Raw genomic sequence first — 16,450 nt, forward strand, 5'->3', positions numbered from 1 at the left:
AAGAAAATAAAAACAACACATATGGCCAGGACCGTAACATGGTCTACTAGTAACGTAGCACGATGGTTGGCAAACCAATAAAGTAGCAAAACAGCAATGAAAGAACAAAATTTGATGAAAATATAGAACAATTTCTATGAATAAATAGGCAGTAACACCAGCTTGTGCTGCCTGTAAACCCAAGCAAAAAAGCTTACAGCACCTGGTATTCCCAGGCGGTCTTCCTACCAAGTACTAACCAGGCCCGGCTCTATTTGGCTGCCGAGATCGGACGAGATCGGGCGCTTAGAGAGCGGTGTGGCCGTAAGCTGCATTTGACATTATCAACAGCTCTTAAAAACGCTAGAGAAGCAGAATGCATGACACTTGCTAAGAAGAAGATAAATGTGGCAAAGTACAAAGTACTATAACTGTACTGGTCTGTTACGCCCCTGTCTAGGGGGTCAGGGTGAAACATACAAAGATAAATTTGCATGTTCCCTCTCCGATCCTCAAACCAAAATCCAGGATTGAGATGTTCCAACAGAATGATATTTATTTTAAACGAAAGAAAGTGTCAAACAAAACATGACACTACAACTCAGGGCGAACCAAGGCCAACATAATAAACAAAATAAGCCATTTCCCACAGAAAGTGCTAGCTAGCCTGATAGAAATAAACAAACCAAAAGATAGTCGCTAACCCTAACTCCCTAATGTGAAAACAAGAGAAAACAATCAAAAGAAAATGGCAGTCCACCCCTACAGATTTAATACTATTTACAAAATATACAATTTATAAACAAAACCACGGCACAAAACCTAACAATTCAAAAATGCTAAATAAGATTTGGAAACCAAGAACAGCAAACAGGTGCTGCTGCCAGAAAGAGCCTCGCTAGCTGTTGGGAACCGTACATTTAAAACTCCAGGAAGTGTAGGATGGACCAATCAGCATCCTGTACTTCCCCCAAATCCGGCCAATCAGGCAGGGCACCTATAAGAACAAGAAAATAAAAACAACACATATGGCCAGGACCGTAACATGGTCTACTAGTAATGAAGCACGATGGTTGACAAACCAATAAAGTAGCAAAACAGCAATGAAAGAACAAAATTTGATGAAAAAATAGAACAATTTCTATGAATAAATAGGCAGTAACACCAGCTTGAGCTGCCCGTAAACCCAAGCAAAAAAGCTTACAGCACCTGGTATTCCCAGGCGGTCTTCCTACCAAGTACTAACCAGGCCCGGCCCTATTTGGCTGCCGAGATCGGACGAGATCGGGCGCTTAGAGAGCGGTGTGGCCGTAACATGCATTTGATATCATCAACAGCTCTTAAAAACGCTAGAGAAGCAGAATGCATGACACTTGCTAAGAAGAAGATAAATGTGTCAAAGTACAAAGTACTATAACTGTACTGGTCTGTTACGCCCCTTTCTAGGGGGTCAGGGTGCAACATACAAAGATAAATTAGCATGTTCCCTCTCCGATCCCCAAACCAAAATCCAGGATCGAGATGTTCCAACAGAATGATATTTATTTTAAACGAAAGAAAGTGTCAAACAAAACATGACACTACAACTCAGGGCGAACCAAGGCCAACATAATAAACAAAATAAGCCATTTCCCACAGAAAGTGCTAGCTAGCCTGATAGAAATAAACAAACCAAAAGACAGTCGCTAACCCTAACTCCCTAATGTGAAAACAAGAGAAAACAATCAAAAGAAAATGGCAGTTCACTCCTACAGATTTAATACTATTTACAAAATATACAATTTATAAACAAAACCACGGCACAAAACCTAACAATTCAAAAATGCTAAATAAGATTTGGAAACCAAGAACAGCAAACAGGTGCTGCTGCCAGAAAGAGCCTCGCTAGCTGTTGGGAACCGTACATTTAAAACTCCAGGAAGTGTAGGATGGACCAATCAGCTTCCTGTACTTCCCCCAAATCGGGCCAATCAGGCAGGGCACCTATAAGAACAAGAAAATAAAAACAACACATATGGCCAGGACCGTAACATGGTCTACTAGTAATGAAGCACGATGGTTGACAAACCAATAAAGTAGCAAAACAGCAATGAAAGAACAAAATTTGATGAAAATATAGAACAATTTCTATGAATAAATAGGCAGTAACACCAGCTTGAGCTGCCCGTAAACCCAAGCAAAAAAGCTTACAGCACCTGGTGTTCCCAGGCGGTCTTCCTACCAAGTACTAACCAGGCCCGGCTCTATTTGGCTGCCGAGATTGGGCGAAATCGGGCGCTTAGAGAGCGGTGTGGCCGTAAGCTGCATATGACATCATCAACAGCTCTTAAAAACGCTAGAGAAGCAGAATGCATGACACTTGCTAAGAAGAAGATAAATGTGGCAAAGTACAAAGTACTATAACTGTACTGGTCTGTTACGCCCCTGTCTAGGGGCTCAGGGTGCAACATACAAAGATAAATTAGCATGTTCCCTCTCCGATCCCCAAACCAAAATCCAGGATTGAGATGTTCCAACAGAATGATATTTATTTTAAACGAAAGAAAGTGTCAAACAAAACATGACACTACAACTCAGGGCGAACCAAGGCCAACATAATAAACAAAATAAGCCATTTCCCACAAAAAGTGCTAGCTAGCCTGATAGAAATGAACAAACCAAAAGACAGTCGCTAACCCTAACTCCCTAATGTGAAAACAGTCCAAAGAAAATGGCAGTTCACCCCTACAGATTTAATACTATTTACAAAATATACAATTTATAAACAAAACCACGGCACAAAACCTAACAATTCAAAAATGCTAAATAAGGTTTGGAAACCAAGAACAGCAAACAGGTGCTGATGCCAGAAAGAGCCTCGCTAGCTGTTGGGAACCGTACTTTTAAAACTCCAGGAAGTGTAGGATGGACCAATCAGCTTCCTGTACTGCCCCCCAATCCGGCCAATCATGCAGGGCACCTATAAGAACAAGAAAATAAAAACAACACATATGGCCAGGACCGTAACATGGTCTACTAGTAATGAAGCACGATGGTTGGCAAACCAATAAAGTAGCAAAACAGCAATGAAAGAACAAAATTTGATGAAAATATAGAACAATTTCTATGAATAAATAGGCAGTAACACCAGCTTGTGCTGCCTGTAAACCCAAGCAAAAAAGCTTACAGCACCTGGTATTCCCAGGCGGTCTTCCTACCAAGTACTAACCAGGCCCGGCTCTATTTGGCTGCCGAGATCGGACGAGATCGGGCGCTTAGAGAGCGGTGTGGCCGTAACATGCATTTGATATCATCAACTGCTCTTAAAAACGCTGGAGAAGCAGAATGCATGACACTTGCTAAGAAGAAGATAAATGTGGCAAAGTACAAAGTACTATAACTGTACTGGTCTGTTACGCCCCTTTCTAGGGGGTCAGGGTGCAACATACAAAGATAAATTAGCATGTTCCCTCTCCGATCCCCAAACCAAAATCCAGGATCGAGATGTTCCAACAGAATGATATTTATTTTAAACGAAAGAAAGTGTCAAACAAAACATGACACTACAACTCAGGGCGAACCAAGGCCAACATAATAAACAAAATAAGCCATTTCCCACAGAAAGTGCTAGCTAGCCTGATAGAAATAAACAAACCAAAAGATAGTCGCTAACCCTAACTCCCTAATGTGAAAACAAGAGAAAACAATCAAAAGAAAATGGCAGTCCACCCCTACAGATTTAATACTATTTACAAAATATACAATTTATAAACAAAACCACGGCACAAAACCTAACAATTCAAAAATGCTAAATAAGATTTGGAAACCAAGAACAGCAAACAGGTGCTGCTGCCAGAAAGAGCCTCGCTAGCTGTTGGGAACCGTACATTTAAAACTCCAGGAAGTGTAGGATGGACCAATCAGCATCCTGTACTTCCCCCAAATCCGGCCAATCAGGCAGGGCACCTATAAGAACAAGAAAATAAAAACAACACATATGGCCAGGACCGTAACATGGTCTACTAGTAATGAAGCACGATGGTTGACAAACCAATAAAGTAGCAAAACAGCAATGAAAGAACAAAATTTGATGAAAAAATAGAACAATTTCTATGAATAAATAGGCAGTAACACCAGCTTGAGCTGCCCGTAAACCCAAGCAAAAAAGCTTACAGCACCTGGTATTCCCAGGCGGTCTTCCTACCAAGTACTAACCAGGCCCGGCCCTATTTGGCTGCCGAGATCGGACGAGATCGGGCGCTTAGAGAGCGGTGTGGCCGTAACATGCATTTGATATCATCAACAGCTCTTAAAAACGCTAGAGAAGCAGAATGCATGACACTTGCTAAGAAGAAGATAAATGTGTCAAAGTACAAAGTACTATAACTGTACTGGTCTGTTACGCCCCTTTCTAGGGGGTCAGGGTGCAACATACAAAGATAAATTAGCATGTTCCCTCTCCGATCCCCAAACCAAAATCCAGGATCGAGATGTTCCAACAGAATGATATTTATTTTAAACGAAAGAAAGTGTCAAACAAAACATGACACTACAACTCAGGGCGAACCAAGGCCAACATAATAAACAAAATAAGCCATTTCCCACAGAAAGTGCTAGCTAGCCTGATAGAAATAAACAAACCAAAAGACAGTCGCTAACCCTAACTCCCTAATGTGAAAACAAGAGAAAACAATCAAAAGAAAATGGCAGTTCACTCCTACAGATTTAATACTATTTACAAAATATACAATTTATAAACAAAACCACGGCACAAAACCTAACAATTCAAAAATGCTAAATAAGATTTGGAAACCAAGAACAGCAAACAGGTGCTGCTGCCAGAAAGAGCCTCGCTAGCTGTTGGGAACCGTACATTTAAAACTCCAGGAAGTGTAGGATGGACCAATCAGCTTCCTGTACTTCCCCCAAATCGGGCCAATCAGGCAGGGCACCTATAAGAACAAGAAAATAAAAACAACACATATGGCCAGGACCGTAACATGGTCTACTAGTAATGAAGCACGATGGTTGACAAACCAATAAAGTAGCAAAACAGCAATGAAAGAACAAAATTTGATGAAAATATAGAACAATTTCTATGAATAAATAGGCAGTAACACCAGCTTGAGCTGCCCGTAAACCCAAGCAAAAAAGCTTACAGCACCTGGTGTTCCCAGGCGGTCTTCCTACCAAGTACTAACCAGGCCCGGCTCTATTTGGCTGCCGAGATTGGGCGAAATCGGGCGCTTAGAGAGCGGTGTGGCCGTAAGCTGCATATGACATCATCAACAGCTCTTAAAAACGCTAGAGAAGCAGAATGCATGACACTTGCTAAGAAGAAGATAAATGTGGCAAAGTACAAAGTACTATAACTGTACTGGTCTGTTACGCCCCTGTCTAGGGGCTCAGGGTGCAACATACAAAGATAAATTAGCATGTTCCCTCTCCGATCCCCAAACCAAAATCCAGGATTGAGATGTTCCAACAGAATGATATTTATTTTAAACGAAAGAAAGTGTCAAACAAAACATGACACTACAACTCAGGGCGAACCAAGGCCAACATAATAAACAAAATAAGCCATTTCCCACAGAAAGTGCTAGCTAGCCTGATAGAAATGAACAAACCAAAAGACAGTCGCTAACCCTAACTCCCTAATGTGAAAACAGTCCAAAGAAAATGGCAGTTCACCCCTACAGATTTAATACTATTTACAAAATATACAATTTATAAACAAAACCACGGCACAAAACCTAACAATTCAAAAATGCTAAATAAGGTTTGGAAACCAAGAACAGCAAACAGGTGCTGATGCCAGAAAGAGCCTCGCTAGCTGTTGGGAACCGTACTTTTAAAACTCCAGGAAGTGTAGGATGGACCAATCAGCTTCCTGTACTGCCCCCCAATCCGGCCAATCATGCAGGGCACCTATAAGAACAAGAAAATAAAAACAACACATATGGCCAGGACCGTAACATGGTCTACTAGTAATGAAGCACGATGGTTGGCAAACCAATAAAGTAGCAAAACAGCAATGAAAGAACAAAATTTGATGAAAATATAGAACAATTTCTATGAATAAATAGGCAGTAACACCAGCTTGTGCTGCCTGTAAACCCAAGCAAAAAAGCTTACAGCACCTGGTATTCCCAGGCGGTCTTCCTACCAAGTACTAACCAGGCCCGGCTCTATTTGGCTGCCGAGATCGGACGAGATCGGGCGCTTAGAGAGCGGTGTGGCCGTAACATGCATTTGATATCATCAACTGCTCTTAAAAACGCTGGAGAAGCAGAATGCATGACACTTGCTAAGAAGAAGATAAATGTGGCAAAGTACAAAGTACTATAACTGTACTGGTCTGTTACGCCCCTTTCTAGGGGGTCAGGGTGCAACATACAAAGATAAATTAGCATGTTCCCTCTCCGATCCCCAAACCAAAATCCAGGATCGAGATGTTCCAACAGAATGATATTTATTTTAAACGAAAGAAAGTGTCAAACAAAACATGACACTACAACTCAGGGCGAACCAAGGCCAACATAATAAACAAAATAAGCCATTTCCCACAGAAAGTGCTAGCTAGCCTGATAGAAATAAACAAACCAAAAGACAGTCGCTAACCCTAACTCCCTAATGTGAAAACAAGAGAAAACAATCAAAAGAAAATGGCAGTTCACCCCTACAGATTTAATACTATTTACAAAATATACAATTTATAAACAAAACCACGGCACAAAACCTAACAATTCAAAAATGCTAAATAAGATTTGGAAACCAAGAACAGCAAACAGGTGCTGCTGCCAGAAAGAGCCTCGCTAGCTGTTGGGAACCGTACATTTAAACTCCAGGAAGTGTAGGATGGACCAATCAGCTTCCTATACTTCCCCCAAATCCGGCCAATCAGGCAGGTCACCTATAAGAACAACAAAATAAAAACAACACATATGGCCAGGACCGTAACATGGTCTACTAGTAATGAAGCACGATGGTTGACAAACCAATAAAGTAGCAAAACAGCAATGAAAGAACAAAATTTGATGAAAATATAGAACAATTTCTATGAATAAATAGGCAGTAACACCAGCTTGAGCTGCCCGTAAACCCAAGCAAAAAAGCTTACAGCACCTGGTATTCCCAGGCGGTCTTCCTACCAAGTACTAACCAGGCCCCGCCCTATTTGGCTGCCGAGATCGGACGAGATCGGGCGCTTAGAGAGCGGTGTGGCCGTAAGCTGCATTTGACATCATCAACAGCTCTTAAAAACGCTGGAGAAGCAGAATGCATGACACTTGCTAAGAAGAAGATAAATGTGTCAAAGTACAAAGTACTATAACTGTACTGGTCTGTTACGCCCCTGTCTAGGGGGTCAGGGTGCAACATACAAAGATAAATTAGCATTTTCCCTCTCCGATCCCCAAACCAAAATCCAGGATCGAGATGTTCCAACAGAATTATATTTATTTTAAACGAAAGAAAGTGTCAAACAAAACATGACACTACAACTCAGGGCGAACCAAGGCCAACATAATAAACAAAATAAGCCATTTCCCACAGAAAGTGCTAGCTAGCCTGATAGAAATAAACAAACCAAAAGATAGTCGCTAACCCTAACTCCCTAATGTGAAAACAAGAGAAAACAATCAAAAGAAAATGGCAGTCCACCCCTACAGATTTAATACTATTTACAAAATATACAATTTATAAACAAAACCACGGCACAAAACCTAACAATTCAAAAATGCTAAATAAGATTTGGAAACCAAGAACAGCAAACAGGTGCTGCTGCCAGAAAGAGCCTCGCTAGCTGTTGGGAACCGTACATTTAAAACTCCAGGAAGTGTAGGATGGACCAATCAGCTTCCTGTACTTCCCCCAAATCCGGCCAATCAGGCACGGCACCTATAAGAACAAGAAAATAAAAACAACACATATGGCCAGGACCGTAACATGGTCTACTAGTAATGAAGCACGATGGTTGACAAACCAATAAAGTAGCAAAACAGCAATGAAAGAACAAAATTTGATGAAAATATAGAACAATTTCTATGAATAAATAGGCAGTAACACCAGCTTGAGCTGCCCGTAAACCCAAGCAAAAAAGCTTACAGCACCTGGTATTCCCAGGCGGTCTTCCTACCAAGTACTAACCAGGCCCGGCCCTATTTGGCTGCCGAGATCGGACGAGATCGGGCGCTTAGAGAGCGGTGTGGCCGTAAGCTGCATTTGATATCATCAACAGCTCTTAAAAACGCTGGAGAAGCAGAATGCATGACACTTGCTAAGAAGAAGATAAATATGGCAAAGTACAAACTACTATAACTGTACTGGTCTGTTACGCCCCTTTCTAGGGGGTCAGGGTGCAACATACAAAGATAAATTAGCATGTTCCCTCTCCGATCCCCAAACCAAAATCCAGGATCGAGATGTTCCAACAGAATGATATTTATTTTAAACGAAAGAAAGTGTCAAACAAAACATGACACTACAACTCAGGGCGAACCAAGGCCAACATAATAAACAAAATAAGCCATTTCCCACAGAAAGTGCTAGCTAGCCTGATAGAAAGAAACAAACCAAAAGACAGTCGCTAACCCTAACTCCCTAATGTGAAAACAGTCCAAAGAAAATGGCAGTTCACCCCTACAGATTTAATACTATTTACAAAATATACAATTTATAAACAAAACCACGGCACAAAACCTAACAATTCAAAAATGCTAAATAAGGTTTGGAAACCAAGAACAGCAAACAGGTGCTGATGCCAGAAAGAGCCTCGCTAGCTGTTGGGAACCATACTTTTAAAACTCCAGGAAGTGTAGGATGGACCAATCAGCTTCCTGTACTGCCCCCCAATCCAGCCAATCAGGCAGGGCACCTATAAGAACAAGAAAATAAAAACAACACATATGGCCAGGACCGTAACATGGTCTACTAGTAATGAAGCACGATGGTTGGCAAACCAATAAAGTAGCAAAACAGCAATGAAAGAACAAAATTTGATGAAAATATAGAACAATTTCTATGAATAAATAGGCAGTAACACCAGCTTGTGCTGCCCGTAAACCCAAGCAAAAAAGCTTACAGCACCTGGTATTCCCAGGCGGTCTTCCTACCAAGTACTAACCAGGCCCGGCTCTATTTGGCTGCCGAGATCGGACGAGATCAGGCGCTTAGAGAGCGGTGTGGCCGTAAGCTGCATTTGATATCATCAACAGCTCTTAAAAACGCTGGAGAAGCAGAATGCATGACACTTGCTAAGAAGAAGATAAATGTGGCAATGTACAAAGTACTATAACTGTACTGGTCTGTTACGCCCCTTTCTAGGGGGTCAGGGTGCAACATACAAAGATAAATTAGCATGTTCCCTCTCCGATCCCCAAACCAAAATCCAGGATCGAGATGTTCCAACAGAATGATATTTATTTTAAACGAAAGAAAGTGTCAAACAAAACATGACACTACAACTCAGGGCGAACCAAGGCCAACATAATAAACAAAATAAGCCATTTCCCACAGAAAGTGCTAGCTAGCCTGATAGAAATAAACAAACCAAAAGACAGTCGCTAACCCTAACTCCCTAATGTGAAAACAGTCCAAAGAAAATGGCAGTTCACCCCTACAGATTTAATACTATTTACAAAATATACAATTTATAAACAAAACCACGGCACAAAACCTAACAATTCAAAAATGCTAAATAAGGTTTGGAAACCAAGAACAGCAAACAGGTGCTGATGCCAGAAAGAGCCTCGCTAGCTGTTGGGAACCGTACTTTTAAAACTCCAGGAAGTGTAGGATGGACCAATCAGCTTCCTGTACTGCCCCCCAATCCGGCCAATCAGGCAGGGCACCTATAAGAACAAGAAAATAAAAACAACACATATGGCCAGGACCGTAACATGGTCTACTAGTAATGAAGCACGATGGTTGACAAACCAATAAAGTAGCAAAACAGCAATGAAAGAACAAAATTTGATGAAAATATAGAACAATTTCTATGAATAAATAGGCAGTAACACCAGCTTGTGCTGCCCGTAAACCCAAGCAAAAAAGCTTACAGCACCTGGTATTCCCAGGCGGTCTTCCTACCAAGTACTAACCAGGCCCGGCCCTATTTGGCTGCCGAGATCGGACGAGATCGGGCGCTCAGAGAGCGGTGTGGCCGTAAGCTGCATTTGACATCATCAACAGCTCTTAAAAACGCTGGAGAAGCAGAATGCATGACACTTGCTAAGAAGAAGATAAATGTGGCAAAGTACAAAGTACTATAACTGTACTGGTCTGTTACGCCCCTGTCTAGGGGGTCAGGGTGCAACATACAAAGATAAATTAGCATGTTCCCTCTCCGATCCCCAAACCAAAATCCAGAATCGAGATGTTCCAACAGAATGATATTTATTTTAAACGAAAGAAAGTGTCAAACAAAACATGACACTACAACTCAGGGCGAACCAAGGCCAACATAATAAACAAAATAAGCCATTTCCCACAGAAAGTGCTAGCTAGCCTGATAGAAATAAACAAACCAAAAGATAGTCGCTAACCCTAACTCCCTAATGTGAAAACAAGAGAAAACAATCAAAAGAAAAATGGCAGTCCACCTCTACAGATTTAATACTATTTACAAAATATACAATATACAATTGCTGCTGCCAGAAAGAGCCTCGCTAGCTGTTGGGAACCGTACTTTTAAAACTCCAGGAAGTGTAGGATGGACCAATCAGCTTCCTGTACTTCCCCCAAATCCGGCCAATCAGGCAGGGCACCTATAAGAACAAGAAAATAAAAACAACACATATGGCCATGACCGTAACATGGTCTACTAGTAATGAAGCACGATGGTTGACAAACCAATAAAGTAGCAAAACAGCAATGAAAGAACAAAATTTGATGAAAATATAGAACAATTTCTATGAATAAATAGGCAGTAACACCAGCTTGTGCTGCCCGTAAACCCAAGCAAAAAAGTTTACAGCACCTGGTATTCCCAGGCGGTCTTCCTACCAAGTACTAACCAGGCCCGGCTCTATTTGGCTGCCGAGATCGGACGAGATCGGGCGCTTAGAGAGCGGTGTGGCCGTAAGCTGCATTTGACATTATCAACAGCTCTTAAAAACGCTAGAAAAGCAGAATGCATGACACTTGCTAAGAAGAAGATAAATGTGGCAAAGTACAAAGTACTATAACTGTACTGGTCTGTTACGCCCCTGTCTAGGGGGTCAGGGTGAAACATACAAAGATAAATTTGCATGTTCCCTCTCCGATCCTCAAACCAAAATCCAGGATTGAGATGTTCCAACAGAATGATATTTATTTTAAACGAAAGAAAGTGTCAAACAAAACATGACACTACAACTCAGGGCGAACCAAGGCCAACATAATAAACAAAATAAGCCATTTCCCACAGAAAGTGCTAGCTAGCCTGATAGAAATAAACAAACCAAAAGATAGTCGCTAACCCTAACTCCCTAATGTGAAAACAAGAGAAAACAATCAAAAGAAAATGGCAGTCCACCCCTACAGATTTAATACTATTTACAAAATATACAATTTATAAACAAAACCACGGCACAAAACCTAACAATTCAAAAATGCTAAATAAGATTTGGAAACCAAGAACAGCAAACAGGTGCTGCTGCCAGAAAGAGCCTCGCTAGCTGTTGGGAACCGTACTTTTAAAACTCCAGGAAGTGTAGGATGGACCAATCAGCTTCCTGTACTTCCCCCAAATCCGGCCAATCAGGCAGGGCACCTATAAGAACAAGAAAATAAAAACAACACATATGGCCAGGACCGTAACATGGTCTACTAGTAATGAAGCACGATGGTTGACAAACCAATAAAGTAGCAAAACAGCAATGAAAGAACAAAATTTGATGAAAATATAGAACAATTTCTATGAATAAATAGGCAGTAACACCAGCTTGAGCTGGCCGTAAACCCAAGCAAAAAAGCTTACAGCACCTGGTATTCCCAGGCGGTCTTCCTACCAAGTACTAACCAGGCCCGGCCCTATTTGGCTGCCGAGATCGGACGAGATCGGGCGCTTAGAGAGCGGTGTGGCCGTAACATGCATTTGACATCATCAACAGCTCTTAAAAACGCTAGAGAAGCAGAATGCATGACACTTGCTAAGAAGAAGATAAATGTGGCAAAGTACAAAGTACTATAACTGTACTGGTCTGTTACGCCCCTGTCTAGGGGGTCAGGGTGAAACATACAAAGATAAATTTGCATGTTCCCTCTCCGATCCCCAAACCAAAATCCAGGATTGAGATGTTCCAACAGAATGATATTTATTTTAAACGAAAGAAAGTGTCAAACAAAACATGACACTACAACTCAGGGCGAACCAAGGCCAACATAATAAACAAAATAAGCCATTTCCCACAGAAAGTGCTAGCTAGCCTGATAGAAATAAACAAACCAAAAGATAGTCGCTAACCCTAACTCCCTAATGTGAAAACAAGAGAAAACAATCAAAAGAAAATGGCAGTCCACCCCTACAGATTTAATACTATTTACAAAATATACAATTTATAAACAAAACCACGGCACAAAACCTAACAATTCAAAAATGCTAAATAAGATTTGGAAACCAAGAACAGCAAACAGGTGCTGCTGCCAGAAAGAGCCTCGCTAGCTGTTGGGAACCGTACATTTAAAACTCCAGGAAGTGTAGGATGGACCAATCAGCTTCCTGTACTTCCCCCAAATCCGGCCAATCAGGCACGGCACCTATAAGAACAAGAAAATAAAAACAACACATATGGCCAGGACCGTAACATGGTCTACTAGTAATGAAGCACGATGGTTGACAAACCAATAAAGTAGCAAAACAGCAATGAAAGAACAAAATTTGATGAAAATATAGAACAATTTCTATGAATAAATAGGCAGTAACACCAGCTTGAGCTGCCCGTAAACCCAAGCAAAAAAGCTTACAGCACCTGGTATTCCCAGGCGGTCTTCCTACCAAGTACTAACCAGGCCCGGCCCTATTTGGCTGCCGAGATCGGACGAGATCGGGCGCTTAGAGAGCGGTGTGGCCGTAACATGCATTTGATATCATCAACAGCTCTTAAAAACGCTAGAGAAGCAGAATGCATGACACTTGCTAAGAAGAAGATAAATGTGGCAAAGTACAAAGTACTATAACTGTACTGGTCTGTTACGCCCCTGTCTAGGGGGTCAGGGTGAAACATACAAAGATAAATTTGCATGTTCCCTCTCCGATCCCCAAACCAAAATCCAGGATTGAGATGTTCCAACAGAATGATATTTATTTTAAACGAAAGAAAGTGTCAAACAAAACATGACACTACAACTCAGGGCGAACCAAGGCCAACATAATAAACAAAATAAGCCATTTCCCACAGAAAGTGCTAGCTAGCCTGATAGAAAGAAACAAACCAAAAGACAGTCGCTAACCCTAACTCCCTAATGCGAAAACAAGAGAAAACAATCAAAAGAAAAATGGCAGTCCACCCCTACAGATTTAATACTATTTACAAAATATACAATTTATAAACAAAACCACGGCACAAAACCTAACAATTCAAAAATGCTAAATAAGGTTTGGAAACCAAGAACAGCAAACAGGTGCTGCTGCCAGAAAGAGCCTCGCTAGCTGTTGGGAACCGTACTTTTAAAACTCCAGGAAGTGTAGGATGGACCAATCAGCTTCCTGTACTTCCCCCAAATCCGGCCAATCAGGCAGGGCACCTATAAGAACAAGAAAATAAAAACAACACATATGGCCAGGACCGTAACATGGTCTACTAGTAATGAAGCACGATGGTTGACAAACCAATAAAGTAGCAAAACAGCAATGAAAGAACAAAATTTGATGAAAATATAGAACAATTTCTATGAATAAATAGGCAGTAACACCAGCTTGTGCTGCCCGTAAACCCAAGCAAAAAAGCTTACAGCACCTGGTATTCCCAGGCGGTCTTCCTACCAAGTACTAACCAGGCCCGGCCCTATTTGGCTGCTGAGATCGGACGAGATCGGGCGCTCAGAGAGCGGTGTGGCCGTAAGCTGCATTTGACATCATCAACAGCTCTTAAAAACGCTGGAGAAGCAGAATGCATGACACTTGCTAAGAAGAAGATAAATGTGGCAAAGTACAAAGTACTATAACTGTACTGGTCTGTTACGCCCCTGTCTAGGGGGTCAGGGTGAAACATACAAAGATAAATTTGCATGTTCCCTCTCCGATCCTCAAACCAAAATCCAGGATTGAGATGTTCCAACAGAATGATATTTATTTTAAACGAAAGAAAGTGTCAAACAAAACATGACACTACAACTCAGGGCGAACCAAGGCCAACATAATAAACAAAATAAGCCATTTCCCACAGAAAGTGCTAGCTAGCCTGATAGAAATAAACAAACCAAAAGATAGTCGCTAACCCTAACTCCCTAATGTGAAAACAAGAGAAAACAATCAAAAGAAAATGGCAGTCCACCCCTACAGATTTAATACTATTTACAAAATATACAATTTATAAACAAAACCACGGCACAAAACCTAACAATTCAAAAATGCTAAATAAGATTTGTAAACCAAGAACAGCAAACAGGTGCTGCTGCCAGAAAGAGCCTCGCTAGCTGTTGGGAACCGTACTTTTAAAACTCCAGGAAGTGTAGGATGGACCAATCAGCTTCCTGTACTTCCCCCAAATCCGGCCAATCAGGCAGGGCACCTATAAGAACAAGAAAATAAAAACAACACATATGGCCAGGACCGTAACATGGTCTACTAGTAATGAAGCACGATGGTTGACAAACCAATAAAGTAGCAAAACAGCAATGAAAGAACAAAATTTGATGAAAATATAGAACAATTTCTATGAATAAATAGGCAGTAACACCAGCTTGAGCTGCCCGTAAACCCAAGCAAAAAAGCTTACAGCACCTGGTATTCCCAGGCGGTCTTCCTACCAAGTACTAACCAGGCCCGGCCCTATTTGGCTGCCGAGATCGGACGAGATCGGGCGCTTAAAGAGCGGTGTGGCCGTAACATGCATTTGACATCATCAACAGCTCTTAAAAACGCTAGAGAAGCAGAATGCATGACACTTGCTAAGAAGAAGATAAATGTGGCAAAGTACAAAGTACTATAACTGTACTGGTCTGTTACGCCCCTGTCTAGGGGGTCAGGGTGAAACATACAAAGATAAATTTGCATGTTCCCTCTCCGATCCCCAAACCAAAATCCAGGATTGAGATGTTCCAACAGAATGATATTTATTTTAAACGAAAGAAAGTGTCAAACAAAACATGACACTACAACTCAGGGCGAACCAAGGCCAACATAATAAACAAAATAAGCCATTTCCCACAGAAAGTGCTAGCTAGCCTGATAGAAATAAACAAACCAAAAGACAGTCGCTAACCCTAACTCCCTAATGTGAAAACAAGAGAAAACAATCAAAAGAAAAATGGCAGTCCACCCCTACAGATTTAATACTATTTACAAAATATACAATTTATAAACAAAACCACGGCACAAAACCTAACAATTCAAAAATGCTAAATAAGGTTTGGAAACCAAGAACAGCAAACAGGTGCTGATGCCAGAAAGAGCCTCGCTAGCTGTTGGGAACCATACTTTTAAAACTCCAGGAAGTGTAGGATGGACCAATCAGCTTCCTGTACTGCCCCCCAATCCAGCCAATCAGGCAGGGCACCTATAAGAACAAGAAAATAAAAACAACACATATGGCCAGGACCGTAACATGGTCTACTAGTAATGAAGCACGATGGTTGGCAAACCAATAAAGTAGCAAAACAGCAATGAAAGAACAAAATTTGATGAAAATATAGAACAATTTCTATGAATAAATAGGCAGTAACACCAGCTTGTGCTGCCCGTAAACCCAAGCAAAAAAGCTTACAGCACCTGGTATTCCCAGGCGGTCTTCCTACCAAGTACTAACCAGGCCCGGCTCTATTTGGCTGCCGAGATCGGACGAGATCGGGCGCTTAGAGAGCGGTGTGGCCGTAAGCTGCATTTGATATCATCAACAGCTCTTAAAAACGCTGGAGAAGCAGAATGCATGACACTTGCTAAGAAGAAGATAAATGTGGCAAAGTACAAAGTACTATAACTGTACTGGTCTGTTACGCCCCTGTCTAGGGGGTCAGGGTGAAACATACAAAGATAAATTTGCATGTTCCCTCTCCGATCCCCAAACCAAAATCCAGGATCGAGATGTTCCAACAGAATGATATTTATTTTAAACGAAAGAAAGTGTCAAACAAAACATGACACTACAACTCAGGGCGAACCAAGGCCAACATAATAAACAAAATAAGCCATTTCCCACAGAAAGTGCTAGCTAGCCTGATAGAAAGAAACAAACCAAAAGACAGTCGCTAACCCTAACTCCCTAATGCGAAAACAAGAGAAAACAATCAAAAGAAAAATGGCAGTCCACCCCTACAGATTTAATACTATTTACAAAATATACAATTTATAAAC

General features: G+C 41.3%; 17 pseudogenes; all 17 read right to left on the reverse strand.

Annotated features, from left to right (window-relative positions):
• Nucleotides 1-190: 190 nt before the first annotated feature.
• On the reverse strand, nt 191-309 carry LOC137115881 (5S ribosomal RNA; annotated as a pseudogene).
• Nucleotides 310-1,176: 867 nt separating this feature from the next.
• On the reverse strand, nt 1,177-1,295 carry LOC137116172 (5S ribosomal RNA; annotated as a pseudogene).
• An 867-nt stretch (nt 1,296-2,162) lies between these two features.
• LOC137116209 (5S ribosomal RNA) lies at nt 2,163-2,281 on the reverse strand (annotated as a pseudogene).
• Nucleotides 2,282-3,138: 857 nt separating this feature from the next.
• Nucleotides 3,139-3,257, reverse strand: LOC137116094 (5S ribosomal RNA; annotated as a pseudogene).
• Nucleotides 3,258-4,124: 867 nt separating this feature from the next.
• Nucleotides 4,125-4,243, reverse strand: LOC137116173 (5S ribosomal RNA; annotated as a pseudogene).
• An 867-nt stretch (nt 4,244-5,110) lies between these two features.
• LOC137116210 (5S ribosomal RNA) lies at nt 5,111-5,229 on the reverse strand (annotated as a pseudogene).
• Nucleotides 5,230-6,086: 857 nt separating this feature from the next.
• Nucleotides 6,087-6,205, reverse strand: LOC137116095 (5S ribosomal RNA; annotated as a pseudogene).
• An 866-nt stretch (nt 6,206-7,071) lies between these two features.
• LOC137115983 (5S ribosomal RNA) lies at nt 7,072-7,190 on the reverse strand (annotated as a pseudogene).
• An 867-nt stretch (nt 7,191-8,057) lies between these two features.
• LOC137115961 (5S ribosomal RNA) lies at nt 8,058-8,176 on the reverse strand (annotated as a pseudogene).
• Nucleotides 8,177-9,033: 857 nt separating this feature from the next.
• On the reverse strand, nt 9,034-9,152 carry LOC137115997 (5S ribosomal RNA; annotated as a pseudogene).
• Nucleotides 9,153-10,009: 857 nt separating this feature from the next.
• On the reverse strand, nt 10,010-10,128 carry LOC137116021 (5S ribosomal RNA; annotated as a pseudogene).
• A 796-nt stretch (nt 10,129-10,924) lies between these two features.
• LOC137116010 (5S ribosomal RNA) lies at nt 10,925-11,043 on the reverse strand (annotated as a pseudogene).
• Nucleotides 11,044-11,910: 867 nt separating this feature from the next.
• LOC137116174 (5S ribosomal RNA) lies at nt 11,911-12,029 on the reverse strand (annotated as a pseudogene).
• An 867-nt stretch (nt 12,030-12,896) lies between these two features.
• LOC137116175 (5S ribosomal RNA) lies at nt 12,897-13,015 on the reverse strand (annotated as a pseudogene).
• An 868-nt stretch (nt 13,016-13,883) lies between these two features.
• Nucleotides 13,884-14,002, reverse strand: LOC137116219 (5S ribosomal RNA; annotated as a pseudogene).
• Nucleotides 14,003-14,869: 867 nt separating this feature from the next.
• Nucleotides 14,870-14,988, reverse strand: LOC137116108 (5S ribosomal RNA; annotated as a pseudogene).
• An 868-nt stretch (nt 14,989-15,856) lies between these two features.
• Nucleotides 15,857-15,975, reverse strand: LOC137115882 (5S ribosomal RNA; annotated as a pseudogene).
• Between the last annotated feature and the right edge of the window lie 475 nt (nt 15,976-16,450).

Source organism: Channa argus, unplaced genomic scaffold, assembly GCF_033026475.1.
Source record: "Channa argus isolate prfri unplaced genomic scaffold, Channa argus male v1.0 Contig030, whole genome shotgun sequence".
Taxonomy (NCBI): domain Eukaryota; kingdom Metazoa; phylum Chordata; class Actinopteri; order Anabantiformes; family Channidae; genus Channa; species Channa argus.